Source organism: Schistocerca cancellata, chromosome 5 (assembly GCF_023864275.1).
Source record: "Schistocerca cancellata isolate TAMUIC-IGC-003103 chromosome 5, iqSchCanc2.1, whole genome shotgun sequence".
Taxonomy (NCBI): domain Eukaryota; kingdom Metazoa; phylum Arthropoda; class Insecta; order Orthoptera; family Acrididae; genus Schistocerca; species Schistocerca cancellata.
This window is the reverse complement of record NC_064630.1, coordinates 790,596,918-790,609,232: the sequence shown is the minus strand read 5'-3', so window position 1 is coordinate 790,609,232 and position 12,315 is coordinate 790,596,918.

The window sequence follows — 12,315 nt, the reverse complement described above, 5'->3', positions numbered from 1 at the left end:
ATGCCTAATAGTGATATAGTCAGAAATGAAGCACGGCAACTGACTAGATTTTAAATGTAAGATGGCTAATTTCTGTGAAGAATTTGATGTACTAAAGAAGCGGCCGCAAAGATTTTCAAACGGAGAAAAATTTGCGCCTAACTCTCGTTCAGAACATGTTCTATCATATGCAGTCTATTATTTGGTTCATGTTGATCATTATCAAAGAAAGCAGCAGTGTAAGTAACAACAAATAGCAGTCTCTTGCCATTGTTCCGCTAATGAGACGATTGCTCTTTTTTTTTTTTTTTTTAAACGGCGGTAGCGCGCACAAAAGCAAGTCATGCAGCGAGCGGCGACAGGCCGTAAACACGCACTATCAGAATGCGACAAACAATGCATGACACAGTACAGTAATGCATTTTCAGCTTAGAGTGACGTAAACACCTATAACAAAAAAAACGGCACTTATCAGATCAAAGCAAAATAAGCAATCGATTCAAACCAGACGAAGCACGTGAAATGGGAAGGGTACCCGTATAAATACGGACGGAGGTCCTGACGCATAACAATGGCTACCTGGTAAAGCTTAACTGCTAAGCTTACGACTCGAACCAAACTATTCTAGCTGTATCGTCTTTCATTCGACCTAAATTGTGTCTCATATTACAATGGACCAACTTTGTTTCGATTTGGAGGTGCGGCCTAAAACTTCTCTCTCCCCTTGAATTTCGAGTCCCAAATTTCAGGTGCGGCTTAGATTCGGGAAATATTTTTTTCTTTTATTTCGAGTCTCATTTTTCAGGTGCGGCTTAGATTCGAGTGCGGCTTAGATTCGAGTAAATACGATACACGTCGTCCGGCAAGAGAGACCGGCCGACAACCAACGAAGTCGTGTCCACTCCAGTGATGTGTGTCGGCAACCGTCGGGCAAGTCACTGCGGTCCGGACCTCACTGCTGCCGTGCCCCGACTGAACTTGTACCGCGTGCCAACGCTGACACTGCCAGGTCCGAATTAACTGCGGGCGCGTTCCAACTCAGTGGCAGATCCGAACTAACTCTGCACACAAGACAACCGGAAAGTAATAGCAGTCAGCAAAGCTAATACGCCAGGACTTATATCGACAAACGCTGCTCCTCCGCCGGCCGGTGTGGCCGAGCGGTTCTAGACGCTTCAGTGTGGAACCGCGTGACAGCTACGGTCGCAGATTCGAATCCTCCTCGGGCATGGATGTGCGTGATGTCCATAGGTTAGTTAGGTTTAAGTAGTTTTAAGTTCTAGGGCACTGATGTCCTCAGACGTCAAGTCCCATAGTGCTCAGAGCTATTTGAACCATTTGAGCTGCTGCTGCCGCTCACGGAAGGCAAGGTGGCAACTCAGTGACACCAGTAATTAAAATTAACATTACAAGGTGGTAGTACAGTAAAACCAGGATGTCAAATGAGATAAGGAACGAAAACAAGCCACGGACGGCTCATATTATGTCATAATATGTGGTGATAGATTTGTGATATCATATTTATGCTATACCAGACAATCTGCAGGAATGAGTGTGCAGACCCTTGAACTGAATTCCGTTAAGACTTTCCGGAAAAATTACTTCCGACTGCATGAATACTACCCGAAATTGCTGTACGAAGACCCAGGATTGATTAATTTGTATCATTGAAGATTCTGTTCTGTAAATAACGTCGTAAGAAGTAATCATAAAAGAAACCATAATGGTGGACCGGATCCACATCGTACTGCAGACTTGACACACTTTGAGGCCTATTCTGCACCACCATGTGGTAGCTACGCTGAAGTACTCGACGGAGGCCGTTGGCCAACATTCCAAAACGAAAATATTTCCCATTACTTTCAGGATCTTCTCTATACGCCTTCACAAATTTACGAATGTGTATTAGACAGTGTTTCAGGTCTTCATATGCTCTTTACGTAGCTCGAGTTATTCGGGTAATTAATAAATGTTGAATAAATCAGTAATCTACCAGTAGCGTCGTGGGACTGATAATATCATAAAAGGAGCGTATCGCTTACACCTGGTTAAAGTAGATTGTGACAAAGCGACAACGGAAATTATTTCGACGAAAGGAACCTTCTATGAATAGCAGATACAAACATATTTTCTGAAAACAGATAATTTGTCTTTATAGCAGTTTTCTTGCCTGCAGCACAAGCTTTAGACAATAAAACAGATAAAAAATGTGGGACTTTGGGTTAAAAATTTTGTGCCAAATAAAGAAGATACATTTTATAGTCTCACATCTCAATTAAAATCGACTTAAAACAGTTGCGCCTAGATACGTACCAGTGAATTCGAATTCAAAGATTTATTGCTGCACTGCACAATATCTGTTGCACAGTATGAGAGGTATATACCAATTAACTAACGTAAATTTCATAGAAAGAACATTAACTTGTAATTACTCACAGCACATGACTTAGAATCTTAAATTATTAGGACGTAGCCTTTTATAAACACAAGTTAGCTGGGCTCACCTGGCGGTGTAGATTCATACTCCAAAGTGTATGTGTGAGAACATCATTACAAATATGATACTTTACAAAATTTAGAAATTATGTCGAGAACCTGACCAAAATAGATCATGTGATGTACCCACTAAGATATTAAAACAGCTCCTTACACACGTAGATATGAGATTTGATTACGTAAGTAACGTTACTCAAGCCCGCGACAATGGTAAAAACTTTGGAGATTGCATCTGTAATACCTGATACCATCAAGTGATTTAGACTTAGGAGTCCGTATTATTTATTATAAATTTATCTATTTGTTCCTCAATATCGGAGAATGGTTGCTAATAAGCCAAAAGTGCTTATCGTCCGGTTGTTATTTCTTTATATAGCGATTAAGAACATTAATATTTAAAGTAAATTTGCAAAAGTAGCGGCGATAGCAGCGGTTGTTGCTGTGGACGTCTGTCAGAGAAGCTGAGATAGGAACAACACAGCCAAATTATACTCCGTCGAAATGGATTCATAAACCAATTATGAATGTATTTTTGGATGTTATCAGAGTAATGATTGGGTCTGTTGATGTGACAACTTTCCTTTGTCAGAAGATGAAGAACTCGAAAGTTTGCAGACACGTGCATCCACATCTGGTTGGCTATTACAGAAAGTAGAAAATATGTGAAAATACCTGGAAATTCTGAGGTTCTTTTATGATACATGAGATTAACTCAGCTGATACACACACGTATCGAAAAACGTGTTCATGAGGTGCATCAGCTTTAGCATAATATATGTTGGGACCAGTAAAATGAAAATGCGGGAGATAGATAAAAGGGTAAGTAAACTAAGTATTATTTCTTTTCGTTGTAAGTGTTAAAACATTTATCCCGTTGTGAGACACAACGGTCAATGCCTCCATGAAATAACAGTTGCGGTCGCTTATGGAACAATGATTGTACCCAGGCGGGCACCTTTCTGTACGAAGAAAATCAGCAGCCATGAATATCTTTCATCAGGGCTCCAGAAATATGGATATTGCGTGTGGGAAGACGAGATCTGTGGGGAGGATGTGTAAGGGGTTCCCAGCGAAGCTTTTACAGCGCAGTCTACATAACCTTGGCAACATGCGGGCCGCAAATATTTTTCCATGAAGGCACTGACAGTCTTGTCCCACAGAGCGATTGTAGATTAGCAATTATAGCGTTTACTTTTTAAGTAACACACAGTTTACTTAGTTTTTTCCATTTGTCTCTCTTTCGTTTGACTGCAGCTTATAAAACGTTACATATTATTTACTTCAAAAATGCTTCTTTTAGTAATATTGATAGATTTATGCTAAAGCTAATGTTTATTCAGCATGTTCTACGTTCCGAGAAGTAACAGTATCACAACCACATAATTATTACCGTGTTTAGCCTACTGAAAGTTCACTCTTCAATTCACGTGTCCGCCTTCCTTTCTTTTAGTTTATATTACGGTCCTATCTTTATTTATAAGGCAAATCATACCCTATTTGACTAACAAAACTTGACTCTGTGTGTGTGTGTGTGTGTGTTTGTGTGTGTGTGTGTCTTTCTGTGTGTGTGTGTGTGTGTGTGTGTGTGTGTGAGTGTGTGTGTGTGTGTGTGTTTATGTGTATGTGAGTGTATGTGCGTGTGTTTATGTGTATCTGAGTGTGTGTGTGTGTGTGTGTGTGTGTGCGTGTGTGTTTTTAATTTAAACTTGAACAGTCCCATTTAATTACTCTACAGTCCGAGCCTTATATTAATAAAGTGTAGTAAAATCACAAAATGATACAGCAGTATCATTAGATGGTGTGTCGGAAATGCGTGGATATCTAGAGCGACAAACGTACCTTCTTATACCGAATATTTTCAATAGATAATTGGATGACACCTGCATTAAACACAAGGAAGCTACTGATGTTTAATTAAGTAATAAAATTAGGGTCCGATGATGGTGCATTGAGTCACCGACACTGGTTGCTGTATTATGAATAACATCAAAATAACGGCTGCTGGTCTTTCGCATTATTACATAAGAGAACGGCGTAAGTCTCACAAACTTTCATCAGATGGATGGATACATAAAAACAGGATGTTTAATGCAAAGAGAATTCAGGTTGAGTGTATTAGACAGTAAACAATAAATTAGAGGACCCCAAGTGGAAACGGAAACTATACTGTTTCAACCCACGGGACAGGCAGTGGGAAGAAAAGTGTTCCACAAAGCATAGTTTCAATTTAAAAGTAACAGCTATGTAGAGAAACCGGTGAAAGGTGTCAGTGGCAAGAATAACTGATTCTTAGGAACTTATAAAATGCAAGACAGGTGAATGAATGCTTTATTGTATGGTTTATCGAGTGACTGTTTACCCACCAGGAAACGAGCGCAGGCAGAATGGAAGACGCACCGTGCATCTGAAAAGCATGTTCCTTTCGTGACTGTTGGTGGACCAATAAGCAGTAAAGAGAGAGATTATAGAACTGGAGCTATTCTCGGAAAAGAGCCGACGATTGGAAGTCTATTTCATGCAGCTGCTGAATTGAAACGTATTTTCATCTCCTCTCAATATTGCTCGTATCTGCAAACATTCAATTCCGGAAGGAATCCCACATGTCTTCTAGAATTGGATCATCTCATTAAATTTAAAATGTAAAATTCAAAGTGCTATTACTGTGCTAAATCTTTAAAATCAGATTTTTTCGAGATGAAGTCCCTGGATGAAGCCGATAAAAATTCCGTTGAATAAAAACAGAAATTACCAGAGCGTGAATCGATACTTCGAAACCCAGAGAGATTTTATTAAATATGAGCTGAGAGATGGAACATAATATTCACCAGAGGCAGAGTCCGATAACTACGAGTAGCTTATAAAACCGATGTAGTGATAACACGTCGTATTTAAGAACTCTCAACATGAGGCTAATGAACACGCGGACAGCTGTAGGTTAGAAAGGATGTGTATTTTTTGGTCAAAGGTAACTACAATCGACGCACTATGCGAAAAGAGAACGTAAGTGAGATGTTATATCTCAACGCCACTGAACTTTCATCTTTCGGAACACATGATATAAATGTAGGAGTCTATGAGTATATCGTCACAGAGATGGAACAGGCATAGGATGCGACCAGTAACAAAGTCAGACATGATATTGTGAAACAGAAATGGCAGGAAAACGATAAACTATATGGGGTTCCAAGTTCCATAGACCATTTGACATGTTCCATAGACCATTTGAACGATTCGTGTATTGAAATGATGTAGGACTTGCCACTTTACTTATTTTTAGTCCTACAGCTACAAACAACTTCGTTTCTTTTTTTACTGGCTACCTGTATCTAACGAGAAATTTTTCGGTGGAACGGAAGCGGTTGTCCAGGAGAAATGGTTTTATATGCGATTACCCGCTAGTGCTGTAGGAGTGGACATCACTATTCTTGTCGGCGTATGATTGAATACGTAGGATGAATTTCACTAACGAATTTACAATTAATGATGACGCAGTTAAACTACCTAGCTGCTTGAAGAAGCCCGTACATTACAACTGTGGGTGAACACCACTGCTAACTGTTGTACAATCAAAACTTCCGTTTGAAGTATAAATGACCCCAGAAAATTATTCTGTGACACATTGATGAGTAGTATGTGGAGCTCAGTAATATCCTACCTCCAGCTGAAGTTTTCATCAATACGTACCACAAAATAATTGGAGCATTCTTTCGTTTTTCCTGACTCCCGGTCATCTCTTACATCAATTGTTGTTATGATTCTAGTGACTGAGAACTGAATGTAGCGTTTTCAATGTTTTATTTTTATTTTTTTTTCTGCAAAATTTAGGGAAGTTCATTTTTAGAGAACCACTTACTAATTCATTGCAATATATCATATACCAACGCTTCTATTGCTTTCTCTGTAATGAAATTTGTTATCAGCAGTATCGTCTGGTATAAATTACGGTGGTAGAATGTCAATTGCAGGTCATTCACATGTATAAGAATAGGAATTAACACAAAATTGTACCTTTTTCGATTCCCTCTGTACGCGTGACTTTTTCCCCAGTGGCACTCCCACTGCCATTTTTCTACAGTCACGAAAATGTTACCTTTCCGACATTGTTTGCATATTTTTTGTTAAGTATAATGCGAACCAATTGTGCTTAAATTCATCAGGTCCATGAAACTTAATTTTTTCTATGAGGGTATCACGATGTACTCAATGTAGTGGTTTGGAAAGATCACAAAACGTATCAGCTGTCGGTATATTATTGCTTAAGGCTTGTACTGTTTAATGAGTGAACGCACAAATAGCACTCTCAGTCGAGAAACCACTCTGTAATAGAAAGCGTGATATGATGAGTAAATTGTCTCCACTTAAGTGCGCGGTTACCCCTGAGTACAGTACTTTAGACATATAACAAATAAGTGAGAAAACTGTATTCGTGTGCTAATTTTAGATGAAGCGATTGTCAGAAGAGACAAAATCGTAGCAGGCTGCATCATCCAGTGGAACAACTGATTACAGAAAAGAGCCACAATACGTAATGAACAACTTAGGAAATCATGTATCGGGGACAAAGAAAGCCCCTAAAAGAAGAGTGAGAAATATCCACTGGGGTGTCCCCTGGGCAGCGGCATTTTATGGGCTACTCTTTCTACCTAGGGACTACAAACGTCATTAGAGTGCGCAAAATGAAGATCACAAAGGCTCCTTCCAGAGCCAACACTGACAATTCATTCAACACAGAAGGACTGTGACAGGCAGAACAAGATCTTTATTCAAATATATGGAAGGATCATAGGTTCGATGTTCTTTGCCTCCAGGAAACGTACAGGGGCCAGACTTCACAAGGCCAAGAATACCTGGAATGCAGATAATGAAAGAGATTTCCCATAACCAATACGGAAGGGCAAATTTCGTGAAAAACGATCTCAAAATCACAGAAGGTAGAACTAATGATCAGAATACCGTATATACTGTTTCTGTAAGTCTGAGTAACAAAAACATCCACTCTGTATATAAGCCGCCCAGCATAACATATCAGTTCAGTTCACCCCTAGAGAACAACAAGGATATAATGGGAGACTTCAGCAGTCACAAAGTGGCCTGGGGATAAACACAAACTGAAAAAGATGGGGAACTAGTGGAACAGTGAGCTGAAAACAATATGCTCCATTTGATCCAGGATCCGAAAAAGCCTCCATTATTCAACAGCGGCAGATGGAGAAGATGCTATAATCTATATCTATGTGTCACTGACAATACTCTTACGATCATAAGGCAAAAGCTCGTACTAGATCCCAACCCATAGTCCCAGCACCGGCTAATACCCTGCAAAATCAACCCAGTGATACAACCAACAGTTTCCCGTTCGAAATAGATTTAATATTCAAAAGTTAACTGGGAAGCTTACTGGAAAGGAGTGGACAACAAAGTGTCATTTCTTCAACCTCTACCAGAAAACTACAGTGACTTTGTTAAAGCTGCTGTGCACGGCAGAGTATACCGAGAGAATGTAGAAAACTGTACATACCAGGCTACAGTGAAGAGACAAAAGAGAAATACTAAACGTATTGTGATCTCTATGACGCCAACCAATACGGAAGGGCAATTTTCGTCAAAAAAGATCTCAAAATCACAGAAGGTAGAACTAATGGTCAGAATAGCGTATAAATTGTTTCTGTAAGTCTGAGTAACAAAAACATCCACTCTGTATATACCGTAAGCCGCCCAGCATATCAGTTCAGTACACCCCTAGAGAACAACAAAGATATAGGAGACATAATAATGGGAGACTTCGGCAGTCACAAAGTGGCCGCAGGGACGATGGAGGCGGGTGAAGAAGTCATAACAATAACGACTGAAAATAGAAAACAGAAATGGCAATGAAAATAGAAAACAGAAATGGCAATAGAAAGCGTTAACATGACCCACAGTAGTCGCAAAGCGTGGACACTGCTCGGAAAGGAAGATGCTAGTGAGCCGTGCGTGACTCGTGTTCCCGCCATTTTTTGAAGTACTTCCATCTCACTACGTTAATTTATATTACTACTGTCACTGAGTTGCTGCTTTGCCTAACCGTGAGCGGAGCTAGCAGCGCGTATCGATATTTTCCCTCTCGTAGTATCTTTGCTGGACTGCTATGACTTCCCGGTCGTCTGTCGTAAGGGAGTTGCTCGCATTTCGGATTGGCAGTTTGTCGTCGGAGTTCGGATCGCGAGTTCTGGACTGCAGTCAGTTGGAACGCATTGGAGAGCAGCCGGACCTGCCAATCGGGGAGTTGCGGCACTAGTGCAGTCGGGTTGGAGCAGCAGCGAGGCCTGCGTCGACTGGGCTCGCCCGACCATCACCGCTACGCATTACTTTAGCCAGGCCACAGTCTTGGTGGATCGTCGGTCGGTCGTCCTACTGGACGACGCGTTTTGTCTCGCCAATCGTTCATGAGTCTGCTGTGTGTGTGTGTGTGTGTGTGTGTGTGTGTGTGCATCGACCCCCGATTTGCCTTCGTGTGTACTTAGTTACTGTTGGGTATCGTTCAGGTCTTCGTGCAAGTGTTTGTCAAGTTGTGTGTGTAGTTGGCATGATACCTTTTGAAAAGTTATTTTAAGTCCTGTCGGTATACTGGCTCTGAGAGGTCTGTCGTCGTATCGGGCGACGTGCGTATGTTGTTTTTCTTTGAATTTTCTTTTGCTGACTTAATTGGATTTTTATCTTGTTACAAGTTCTTGTTGCTAAATTACCACAAATAACAATTAGAAGCAGAAACCGACCTCAACCTTTGGCCCTTTCCACAATCCTATTACCTGTTCTCCCCATCGGGTTTCGCGGGCGTATCAGGTGCATCTGTAGGTACACCAGGCTTTGTTATGGTTACAGCAAACCAAATAGTCTCCCATTTGCTGATAAACGGTAGAGCGGAACACAGACTGAAGAAAGGGCATACGAGAAAACTAAATGCTTCCCAGGAAGAAATGGTTCAAATGGCTCTGAGCACTAAGGGATTTAACATCTTAGGTCACCAGTCCCCTTGAACTTAGAACTACTTAAACCTAACTAACCTAAGGACATCACACACATCCATGCCCAAGGCGGGATTCAAACCTGCGACCGTAGCAGTCCCGCGGTTCCGGACTGCAGCGCCTAGAACCGCACGGTCACCGCGGCCGGCCTTCCCAGGAAGAAAATAATGAAACATTCGATCACACATTTACTGAAAAAAGCAATCAAAAGTGTGAAGATTGGAAATGCCGCAGGCATGGATGGTATTAAAAATGAACAGCTGATACGTCTTGGTGTTCGCTCTAAATTGTGCCTGACGGAGTTTATGAACTGCTGTTGGGCAACTGGACGAATCCCTAAAATCTGGAGGCAGGCAAAAATAATTTCAATTATTAAGCCTGGTAAGGACCCAGAAGATCCTGACAGTTATCGGCTGATGTCTCTGTTGTGTACAACTTACAAACTGTTTGACATACTGATACTAAACAGATTCAAAGAGCTGATTCAGGGCATCCTAATAAATGAGCAAACAGGATTTCTGCCTGGCAAATCTTGTACCTGACAAGCTCCCAGCCTAATCCAGAATGGGTCTGAGAAAAGACTAGCTACAGGGAGGTGTTTATAGATTTGACGGCAGGGTATGATACTATCAACCTCATAAATGTCATTGCGAGAGTGCAAAAAACGGGAAAAATCCCTCACCTCAGTGCTGTACTCAAATCAGTTCTATTTCACAGCAGATATTTTGTTGAGTTCCAGGGAAACAAGAGGAGATGGCGACGAAAAAGAATGGGCTTAACCAGGTCAGTGTTATTGCCCCCAAGTAATTCAGTTTTTATACAAATGACCAACCTATCAGTCCCCGGGCATGATTTTTCATTTGTGCTGATGATAGGGCAATTGCAGTTAAGGCATCAAACGACAAGGATATTGAGGAAATACTAGCTGAGAACGTGGAAAATCTCACCAACTATTACAATAAAAATCAGTTGAGACCCAATCCAAATAAGACCCAGAGTTGCCTATTCCATCTTAATAACAGAGAGGCGAAGCGAGAACTGAATGTTTGGTGGAATGATACAAGATTAACACACTGCCCTTTCCCAGTGAACTTGGGAGTTACTCTTGATAGGACCCTGTCATTCAACCGGCACATTGAGAAGAGCAGGGCTAAATTCCAATTACGGATTAACTTAATGGGCAATTTAACAACATGAAAAGGGGGAGCTAAACCTAAAGTTTTACGGGCCACCGCAATGGCACTCTGTTACTCTGCTGCTGAGTTTGCAAGTTCTGTCTTTGAGCGGTCATGCCACACAAACAAACTGAACACTGTCCTCAGCCAGACTTGTAGACATATTCCTGGATGTCCTAAGGCAACAAGAGTAAAACACCTATACTCCTTGTCAGGAACTGATCCCCCAAATGTCCGACGTTGAATACAGAGTAGAATTGAACGAACAAAATAGGTTCAAGATCAACGTCATCCGCTACATGAGTACCAAATGGTACCAAAACGCCGTAAGTCAAGAAGTAGTTTTCTCCACTCAACTGCACCACCCACAGATCCACCAAAAACTTCTAGAAAAAGACTATGGCAGGAACAACAACAATATTCTCACGATTCTGAGGAAGTGCAACCACCAGGTAGCCAAGTGGGAGAGATGGAAAACTCTGAACCGTCTGCGTTCAGGAATGGGCAGAGGTAAAAAAAAATCTGCACAAATGGGGAATTAGTGAAAGTGCTTTGTGTTCGTGTGGGAACATCCAGACCATGAATCACCTGGTTTAGTGTCCGCTAGTAAACCATCCAAAAGCGTGCACGGCCCAAGACCTGATGGCGTGCAGCGACACAGCGAGGGCGAATGTGGCCTTCTGGAATAATGAGATTTGAAGTAAAGACTGCATAATATTTTACTATACTGTGTATAATGTTCCATGTATTTTATTTTATAAATTAGCATTGTAATATTATAAATTTTATAGATGACCAATTATTCAGTAATATGTGAATATATTGTGAATTGTTTGTAGTAGGCATACGCAATGTATGTATGTGTGTGTGTGTGTGTGTGTGTGTGTGTGTGTGTGTGTGTGTTTGTGTGTGTAGCGGCTTGTCGCATTCATGTCAAGAGGTATGTTCCTGACCACAATGAGAGAAAACAGAAATTACATCAGAATTCAGTGGTGATCGTGTACTGTTTATAATTTAGCTTGAGCTTAGAAAATTACCTTTATTCGCAGGAATATTGTGGGCAATGCATATGCGATCTTTCTGTCCTGGGACAATTGTGCACACCCCCTCCGCCACGGCGAAGGAGTACTGCACCGCAGAACTAAGAAGCTCGCGTGATTTTCCAGGGCAAGGTAGCTCATAGTCTCTATACGATGCTCATGCTCTTAATTAGAGTTTCAGTTGGCTACCAGAGCGATTTGCTGAAAATCTCGCAGCAATGAATATACTGCTTGGTTAATAAAATCTTCTGAGTAGCTATCCAGCTTCACATTACTATTCTAACTTCTCCAGTTGTCGAAATTTTGATCCGTCTCTTGCCATATTCTACGACTGGTGTCCCTGGATGGCTCAATAATGTCGATCGACTGTGTCGCGTTCGCTTACAAGAGGCTTTCTTCTCGTCTTTTTTCGGAGCAGTTACTGGGTAAAAAACTTCAGTCTGCTATTGGTGGGCCGTCGTCATTGGGTAAATACTGACAGCAGATACCGAAGGAGGGGAGAGAATCCATAATATTCTTGTTGAGTCGTCCCGGTTGTTTCCTGGTATCCGCTTAAGTTCCTTTCTCGTCATCACTGGATGTTCACTTCCGTGATTACAGGTGGTGACGAAGACGAAAGCC